Below are 8,495 nucleotides of genomic sequence, written 5' to 3' on the forward strand. Positions count from 1 at the left end.
GAGTCACCGACCAGGAAGAGGGAGAGAAAAGAAAAAGCAAGAAGATAACCTCTCAAAATCAAGAATAATATGCAGACTTTATAACCTATCCCATTTTATTATATTTGTTCGTTTGTTTCTATTATCTTCATTCTTGAGACTTTTTTTTCCTCCTCCAATTTGGCCGATTAACTCTCTACCGGTCTTACTCTCTCCTCTCCCTGAACTACACTACCCATAAGTGTTACATCTCCCATTATCATTTCTCTTCTCTTCCTTTCTCTCTTTGAGGGTTGCACTCCAAAACCCTTAACTCTCTCTCTCTCTCTCCTTTCTTTTTTCTTCTTTTAGTGGTTCCCTCTTTTTTTCTCTCTCTCTCTTTCTTTTCTCCCTCTATATTAGTTTCTTCCTTTCTCCTTTACATCTCCTCTCATTCAAACCTCAATAACAAACAAATTATCTTATCTGGGACTCAAACCTATGTTTGTGGCATTTTGGGGGGTTTTTACTTCACCTTTTTAACTCACTAGCAGTGCTCCCATCCCTGGCTCTCCATATTATCTAGTTCTTGTTCCACTAAATACAATAGTAAGTTTTTAATTTGTCCCCCCATTTTTACATTTTCCTCTTATTCCTCTCATCATAACTCTTAGAAAACCAACACCTAAAAGCAAATCATTTTATTCTTCACCCAAATTTTTTCCTTATTTGCTTTTTGTGGGTCCATACGCTCTTTTTTTTTTCTTTTTTCTTTTTTTTTTTTTTTTTTTTTTTTTTCTTTCTCTCTTTTTTGCCCCTTTATTACTTTTCCCCAATTCAGGCCCTCCATCACAGGCATTGTTTGTTATAACTCACAGTCCACCACAAGATTTTCTCAAGAAAGAGGGGAGAGGAGAGGAGAGGAAAAAAAGAGGGGGGGAATAATTTCCTTTTTTAAAAAATTTTTATTTTATTTTATTTTTCTTTATTTCATTATTAATTTTTCTTAAAAAAAACAACTCTTTTCGAGTTGTTATTTTTTTTATTTTTTTTAACTTTTTATTCTTTATTAAATCTCATTAATACTATCAACAAAACCACCCTCAGATGCCATTAAGGAAGAGAAAATCGAATATCATGGATACAAAAGAAAGAGATGTAACACAGCTAGATGAGGAAAAATCTATGGAGAAAAAATTTAATATATTGGAAACCTTGGAGCTAAATGACAGAGAATTCAAGATAGAAATCCTAAAAATCCTCCGAGATATACAAGAAAACACAGAAAGGCAATATAAGGAGCTCAGAAAACAACTCCATGAACACAAAGAATATATGTCCAAGGAAATTGAAACTATAAAAACAAATCAAACAGAGATGAAAAACTCAATTCACGAGCTGAAAAACGAAGTAACAAGCTTAGCTAATAGAACAGGTCAGATAGAAGAGAGGATTAGTGAAATAGAAGACAAGCAACTTGAGGCACAACAGAGAGAAGAAGAAAGAGACTCAAAAATTTAAAAAAATGAGATAGCCCTACAAGAATTATCTGACTCCATCAAAAAGAATAACATAAGAATAATAGGTATATCAGAGGGAGAAGAGAGAGAAAATGGAATGGAGAACATACTTAAACAAATAATTGATGAGAACTTCCCAAGCCTGTGGAAAGAACTAAAGCCTCAAGTTCAAGAAGCAAACAGAACTCCAAGTTTTCTTAACCCCAACAAACCTACTCCAAGGCATATCATAATGAAATTGACACAAACCAACAGCAAAGAAAAAATTCTCAAGGCAGCCAGGGAAAAGAAGAATACAACATATAAAGGAAGGCCCATTAGATTATCATCAGATTTCTCAGCAGAAACTCTACAAGCTAGAAGAGAGTGGACCCCAATATTTAAAGTCCTGAAAGAGAGGAACTTTCAGCCACGAATACTATACCCATCAAAGCTATCCTTCAAATACGAAGGAGAAATAAAAACATTCACAGATACAGAAAAGATGAGGGAATTTATCATCAGAAAACCCCCACTCCAGGAATTACTAAAGGGGGTTCTCCAATCAGATACAAAGAACAAAAAAAAACAGAGCCACAAGTAAAAGCTCCAAGAAGAACACAATAAAACCAAATTTAAACTGTGACAACAACAAAAAGAAAGAGGGGGAGAAGACGGAGATTAACAGTAGCAAAGGACGATGGAGTGCAAAAGTACTCACAAAATAGTTCGCTACAATGAACAGGGTAGGGACCCTTTTCATTACTCAAAGGTAACCACCATTGAAAAAACCACCACAGAAGCACATGAGATAAAAAAGATAGCAACAGAGGAAAGATGTATGGAATACAACCAAATAAAAACAAAAGATAGAAAAACAAAAGAGAAGGATCAAACAAGACACAAAACTAACAGAAAGCAAGATATAAAATGGCAATAGGGAACTCACAAGTATCAATAATTACACTAAATGTAAATGGATTAAACTCACCAATAAAAAGGCACAGAGTAGCAGAATGGATTAAAAAAGAAAATCCAACTGTATGCTGCCTACAGAAAACTCATCTAAGTAACAAGGATAAAAACAAATTCAAAGTGAAAGGCTGGAAAACAATACTCCAAGCAAATAACATCCAAAAAAAAGCAGGTGTAGCAATACTCATATCGGATAATGCTGACTACAAGACAGGAAAAGTACTTAGAGACAAAAATGGCCATTTCATAATAGCTAAGGGGACACTGAATCAAGAAGACATAACAATTCTTAATATATATGCACCAAACCAAGGAGCACCAAAATATATAAGACAGCTACTTATTGATCTTAAAACAAAAACTGACAAAAATACAATCATACTTGGAGACCTCAATACACCGCTGACGGCTCTAGATCGGTCATCCAAACAGAGAATCAACAAAGACATAGTGGCCTTAAACAAAACACTAGAGCACCTGGATATGATAGACATCTACAGGACATTTCATCCCAAAGTGACTGAGTATACATTTTTCTCCAGTGTACATGGATCATTCTCAAGAATTGACCATATGTTGGGCCACAAAAACAATATCAGCAAATTCAGAAAAATTGAAGTTGTACCAAGCATATTTTCTGATCATAAAGCCTTGAAACTAGAATTCAACTGCAAAAAAGAGGAAAAAAATCCCACAAAAATGTGGAAACTAAACAACATACTTTTAAAAAATGAATGGGTCAAAGAAGAAATAAGTGCAGAGATCAAAAGATATATACAGACTAATGAAAATGACAATACGACATATCAGAATCTATGGGATGCAGCAAAAGCAGTGATAAGAGGGAAGTTCATATCGCTTCAGGCATATATGAACAAACAAGAGAGAGCCCAAGTGAACCACTTAACTTCCCACCTTAAGGAACTAGAAAAAGAAGAACAAAGACAACCCAAAACCAGCCGAAGAAAGGAGATAAGAGGTTGACACAGTACAAAGAAGACAAGGGCAGGGTTGCCAATCTGCCACAATAGCAAGAGATGACTGCTACTTGACCTTATTGGCAGAAAGGTACAGGTGCCACAAGGCAATAAAACTGTGGGGACAGTTTCTTGCTGCCACTAGATGATGGATATGCACCCAGACCATACTAAATTGGCTCCGTCTGGCTCCATTGTGTTGGACTGCAAGCCCAGTGACCAATGGTAGGCATTCTGTTATCTGCTAAACACTGTAGAACCTATAGAAGGTGGGTTTATGAGCATCATAATAGGACCTGTGTTGAGTGGTCAACTGTCCTCTTCTCTGATGAGTCACAGTTCAGTCTGCAACCTGACAATCATAGTGTCCTGATCTGACATAAATGAGGAACATGGGAGAATCCATGTTTCATGTGAGAAAGGGACTCCTTCAGTGATGGTAGAATTATGGTGTGGGTTGGCATCAGCATTGATGATTGTACTGACCTCCATGTCATCAGAAATGAATCACTGACTGCTGTCTGATATTGAGATGAGGTCCTGCACCCTATAGTGGTACCCTATGCTGGAGCAGTTGCAAAGAACTTTCTTTTAATTGACGATAATGCAAGGCCCCACCCACTGTGCGCATCTTGTCAACAACGTGCTTCAGGAGGCAGGAATCGAACACGTGAACTGGCCTTCACGTTCTCCAGATCTGAATTCCATTGAACATGCTTGAGAGGCACTGGGAAGATGTCTGGCAAACCAAACAATGTCTCCCACAACTTCTTGAGCTGGAAGTTGCCCTGGAGCAAGAGTGGCAGTGGATCCCACAAGAACTGCTGGACAATCTGACCCTGTCTATGCCCCATCTCTGTCGGTGTGTTTTAGCAGTCTTGGGTGAGCACACACGCCACTAAGCAGTCAATGTGTGACACTCTCGTCCAGTTTGACATGCTTCTGTTCACCCCCACCAATATCTCACTTGCTACTCAATCATGTTAATTGAGTTTGCATCTCATTTGCATAATTGAACATTTTTTGACTTGTCATTTGCTTTTCTGATGTTCTTGTTAAATAAAAAAATCAGATGCTTCTTTTTATCGCTTCATATTCACTTTGAAATATCCCCTAATTTTTGTGAGCAGTGTAATTTCAAGGGACAATGTGAGAGTTCTAGACAGGCAAGCAAGCTTATGAAATGAGTGGAGGAAGAGGGCAGGGGACCGTAAGCTGAAAGACAAGCGAGTGGTTGTCACAGATAAGCATGACTGCAGACAGCGAACCCTGGCATGCCCACAGTGGCTGTCAATGTAAGAGCTTAGACGCAACAGACCCAAACGAGCAGCCACTCTCAATAAAAACAAGGAAAACTTTTCCTTTCTTTAAAATCTTTATTAAATCAAATAAAGCTGAGGTCCCGTGGTTGTGATTTGCTGCACTGGGAGAAACCAGAACAACTGAACACACATTTTCTCTTCCTCCTGGCAAGTAATTAGCTCTGGTTTGCCAAAGGGCCTGTCAGCAGCCCTGTCAAGGAGAAAGCAAACCCAGCTACTTAGAAGTGCCAGGCTTTTCACATTACTCACTTTCTTCTTTGTCCTTAAAGACATAGTCCTTTTCTTCTGATCTACTATCTTTTTGTAAAGAAGACAAGAAGGGAATGACTGGATGTGGCAACCTGGAAGCCACTGAGGGAAAGAGAAAGGGCACGTTCCCACCCATGGGCACATTCTGCATAATAATAACTGTTGATATGTGCCATAAATCACTTCTATTAATTCTTGCAGCTGCCCTGAAAAGTTAGCTCCAGTTTACAGGGCAAAGAACTTAAATTTGAGAGATTAAGCAGTCTACCCAAGGCCAGGCGGGCCCTGGGGAGTCTGGATTTGAACGTGGCTCTGCCTGCCTTTCCAACCACTTGGGGGCATCTCACAGTGCCTTAAGTGGACAAAAGTTTGGTGGCATCTGACACTGTGCGTGGACTAGAACAGATGTTTCATAAATATTAGATCTCTCCCTCCCTCTCCTCTCAGTACTAAAAATTTTATTGCTCCAATATCAAAATAGCATATGTATAAAGACAGAATACAATTTCTTCCCTGCCCCCAGGGAACATTTGGCAATGTCTGGAGACATTTTTGGTTGTTGCAGTTGCAGTGAGGGTAGAGGTCAGGATGCTGCTCAGTGGCCCTCCGTGGACAGGACAGCCCCCACACAGATAACTACATGATGCAAAACATCAATAGTGCCAAGAGTGAGAAACCCTGGAATAAATAAAGTACACATATGGTAGTATAAAACCATTAAAAATATTCCAGTACTGGTTATAATTACTCACAAGCATAAACACATTGGGTTAAATTCATATTCTTTCCCTTGTATTCCCTGATGCAGAAGTTCTTCTCACTGTCTAAACAAGAGCAAGCACCAGAGAAAGATAATGCTTCTCTCAGGCTGGAACTTCTGAAAAGAAATCGAGTCCACAGGTCCACATGTCCCCAAGGGTCACTCTCCAGATATAGGCTCTTGCCAAGTTACTCATTTCTCCTTACTGTTGCTCCTGAAACCCTACCTTGAGAGGCTAACAGTACCCAGACTTCATGTGCTCAAAGTCATAGAGATGTGGGCTGTTTCTGCAGCATGAGCCTTGAGCAGTCGGCAGTGTGGCCGTGTGGAGAGTCAGCTGTGTAGTGGCAGTGCCCAGATGGCAGCAGGACTGCTACAGTGGCATCTCCCTCACTGGGGCAGAGACGGAAGCTGCCTTGACAGACCAGTGCAGCTGCCTTGGCCCAGGACCTCTTCTTGGATGCCAAGCCAAAAGCCACTCCTCTAGCCCTTTCAACAGTCTCATCAGCTCTAATGTTCTAAAATAGTTCTTAATCCTTTCTAAATAACTAATGTGGTTTCTATTTCTGCAACAGATCCTGGATCCGTGCACTTTTTCTTGGTCCAAACCCCATCAGCTCCTGGAAGCAATCATGTTCAATGAGAACATGGGTGGAACAGTGGTTCTTTATGTGGTCCCCAAGCCAACAATGTCAGCATCGCCTGAGAACTTGTTGAAATGCAGATTCTAGGGCCCCACTCAGACCTTCTGAATCAATCTCTGGGAGTGGGGCTCAGAGATCTGTATTTTAAGAAGCTCTTCAAGTTATTCTGATAAAGAAACTTTGTACATAAGTAATTTTCCTCCATTTATTGACTTAACTATATGCCCTCTTCTTTTGTACAGACCCACTTGACAGACCACAAATTCAGAATCCACAATCACAAAGAAAGAGCTGAGCTTGACAGAATTCTCCTCCTCCCTGGACTGAAGATAGAGTGAGAGTGGAATGAGCTCTATTGCACACTCCAGAAGAATCTGAAACAGGTCACACAGACAGGGCTCTTCCCTGGATGAAGGGAAGAGGAAACACCACTTTTATTATATGCCGGAAGGGATGTCAGGTCAAATTCAAATCTCACCAGTCAGATACTCAGGACAAACCATGGGAGCCAAGGCCCTGAACTGGGGACCCAGGAAAGTGATGGTGAGCTTCAACAGGAAAGTTGAACAGCATGTGGCCTGAAAGCTTTCTGGAGCTAAAGCATCAACTTATTCACCAATTTCAAGCATGTGCCCAGGTCTTAGAATCTTTGATGCAAGAGAAAAAATATCAAGCAAGGTAGACATGGTCCCTGACCCCCAAGGGCTTAAATTCTACTGAGGAAGACTAAGAATTAAACAAATGAAAAATACATACAAGGCACATGCAGAACTGTGGGTTACAGAATATTTAGCTTTATGGCATCTTGAAGAAAGGATTTGCTAAACAAGTGCATGGCTGTGCATGGGCAGGGATAACCCTGTCATGAAAACCCTTTAGAATTTGCCATTTATAACAACATTATGCTCTTTTCAAACAATGTTTTGATACTTATTGTTGTGATCTCCCAAAGATCCCCCCTAGTCAATGGATTGTCAACTGGATGTTCAATTCTATATGGGAATTAAAATTATAAAATTTTATCTTTTTAAGCAGAATCTGTAATTTAGACTTGCCTTTTCCTATTTGTACAAATTGGTAGTCTGGTTGCATTAAAAATGTACCTAGGCATTTTCTCCTTAATGTCAGAAATACATTCCGGCTTTCAAATACTAAAGACAAAGCAACCCCAAACCTCAAACCAATTTACTAAAACACAGTTAAATGACTACATTTGAATGATAAACTGTAAGGTTTTGGTGTTAACTGATTAAGACTTGGCTTCTGAATGGCTAGATAATTACTATAGTGTTAACTCAGAGTTGCTTTATATGTAGGTACTACTCATCCCTCTGTTAATATCTAGTGTTCTTTGTACAACATTGACATGGAACTGTACTAACTGAATTGACATACATGGCCCTGGTGGCTCAATGACACATAATGTTGTTTTACATGTACTGACTTTGGAACACAAACATAAAATTTTCTTGTATAAACATTGGCCAAAGCCATTACCTTGAGAGATATGTAGGTTACATGATGTTTGATTATTAAAATCAAGAAGTAGACTATTGAGCCAATGTGAACTGGGAAGATGTTTGTGAGATGTGGCATATACCCACATACTTGTTCTGTCCTTCCTGACTCTGTCATTTCCACAAATCTGTGCTACTTTTTCTCTGAATTCCCTCCAGCTACATTTTCTGCCATGCTATACCTGATCTCTGCCCGGCAAACTGACCTCCATGGACTGATCGGCTCAGGCTCACTACCTAATGGTTTTAAGGTGGGTTTAGCCAATAGAAGGCACGAGAAGACTGGAAAGTGAGAAGGAAAGAAGAAAGGTTTGAATGCATATTTCCCACATCTGTCTCCACATCTCTCTGAGACCAGATTCCCTCTGTCTGATGGGCTTCCCCACAAAGTTGAATATATGAGATGAAAAATATGGTATCACTCAAGCAAATCTCAAGCTCATAATACAGTGATTTAGCCAATATCTCACAGATTCATTGTTCCAGTTTGCCACCAGCCAAGAGAGGGCTGTTCTCTAGTTGATTAAGTTCAAAAAATCCAAGGAAGGTCTATGATTGGCTCAAGCTGGGTCACATGCCCACCTCTTTAAAAAA

This window comes from Saccopteryx bilineata, chromosome 5, assembly GCF_036850765.1.
Source record: "Saccopteryx bilineata isolate mSacBil1 chromosome 5, mSacBil1_pri_phased_curated, whole genome shotgun sequence".
In the NCBI taxonomy this organism is placed as follows: Eukaryota; Metazoa; Chordata; class Mammalia; order Chiroptera; family Emballonuridae; genus Saccopteryx; species Saccopteryx bilineata.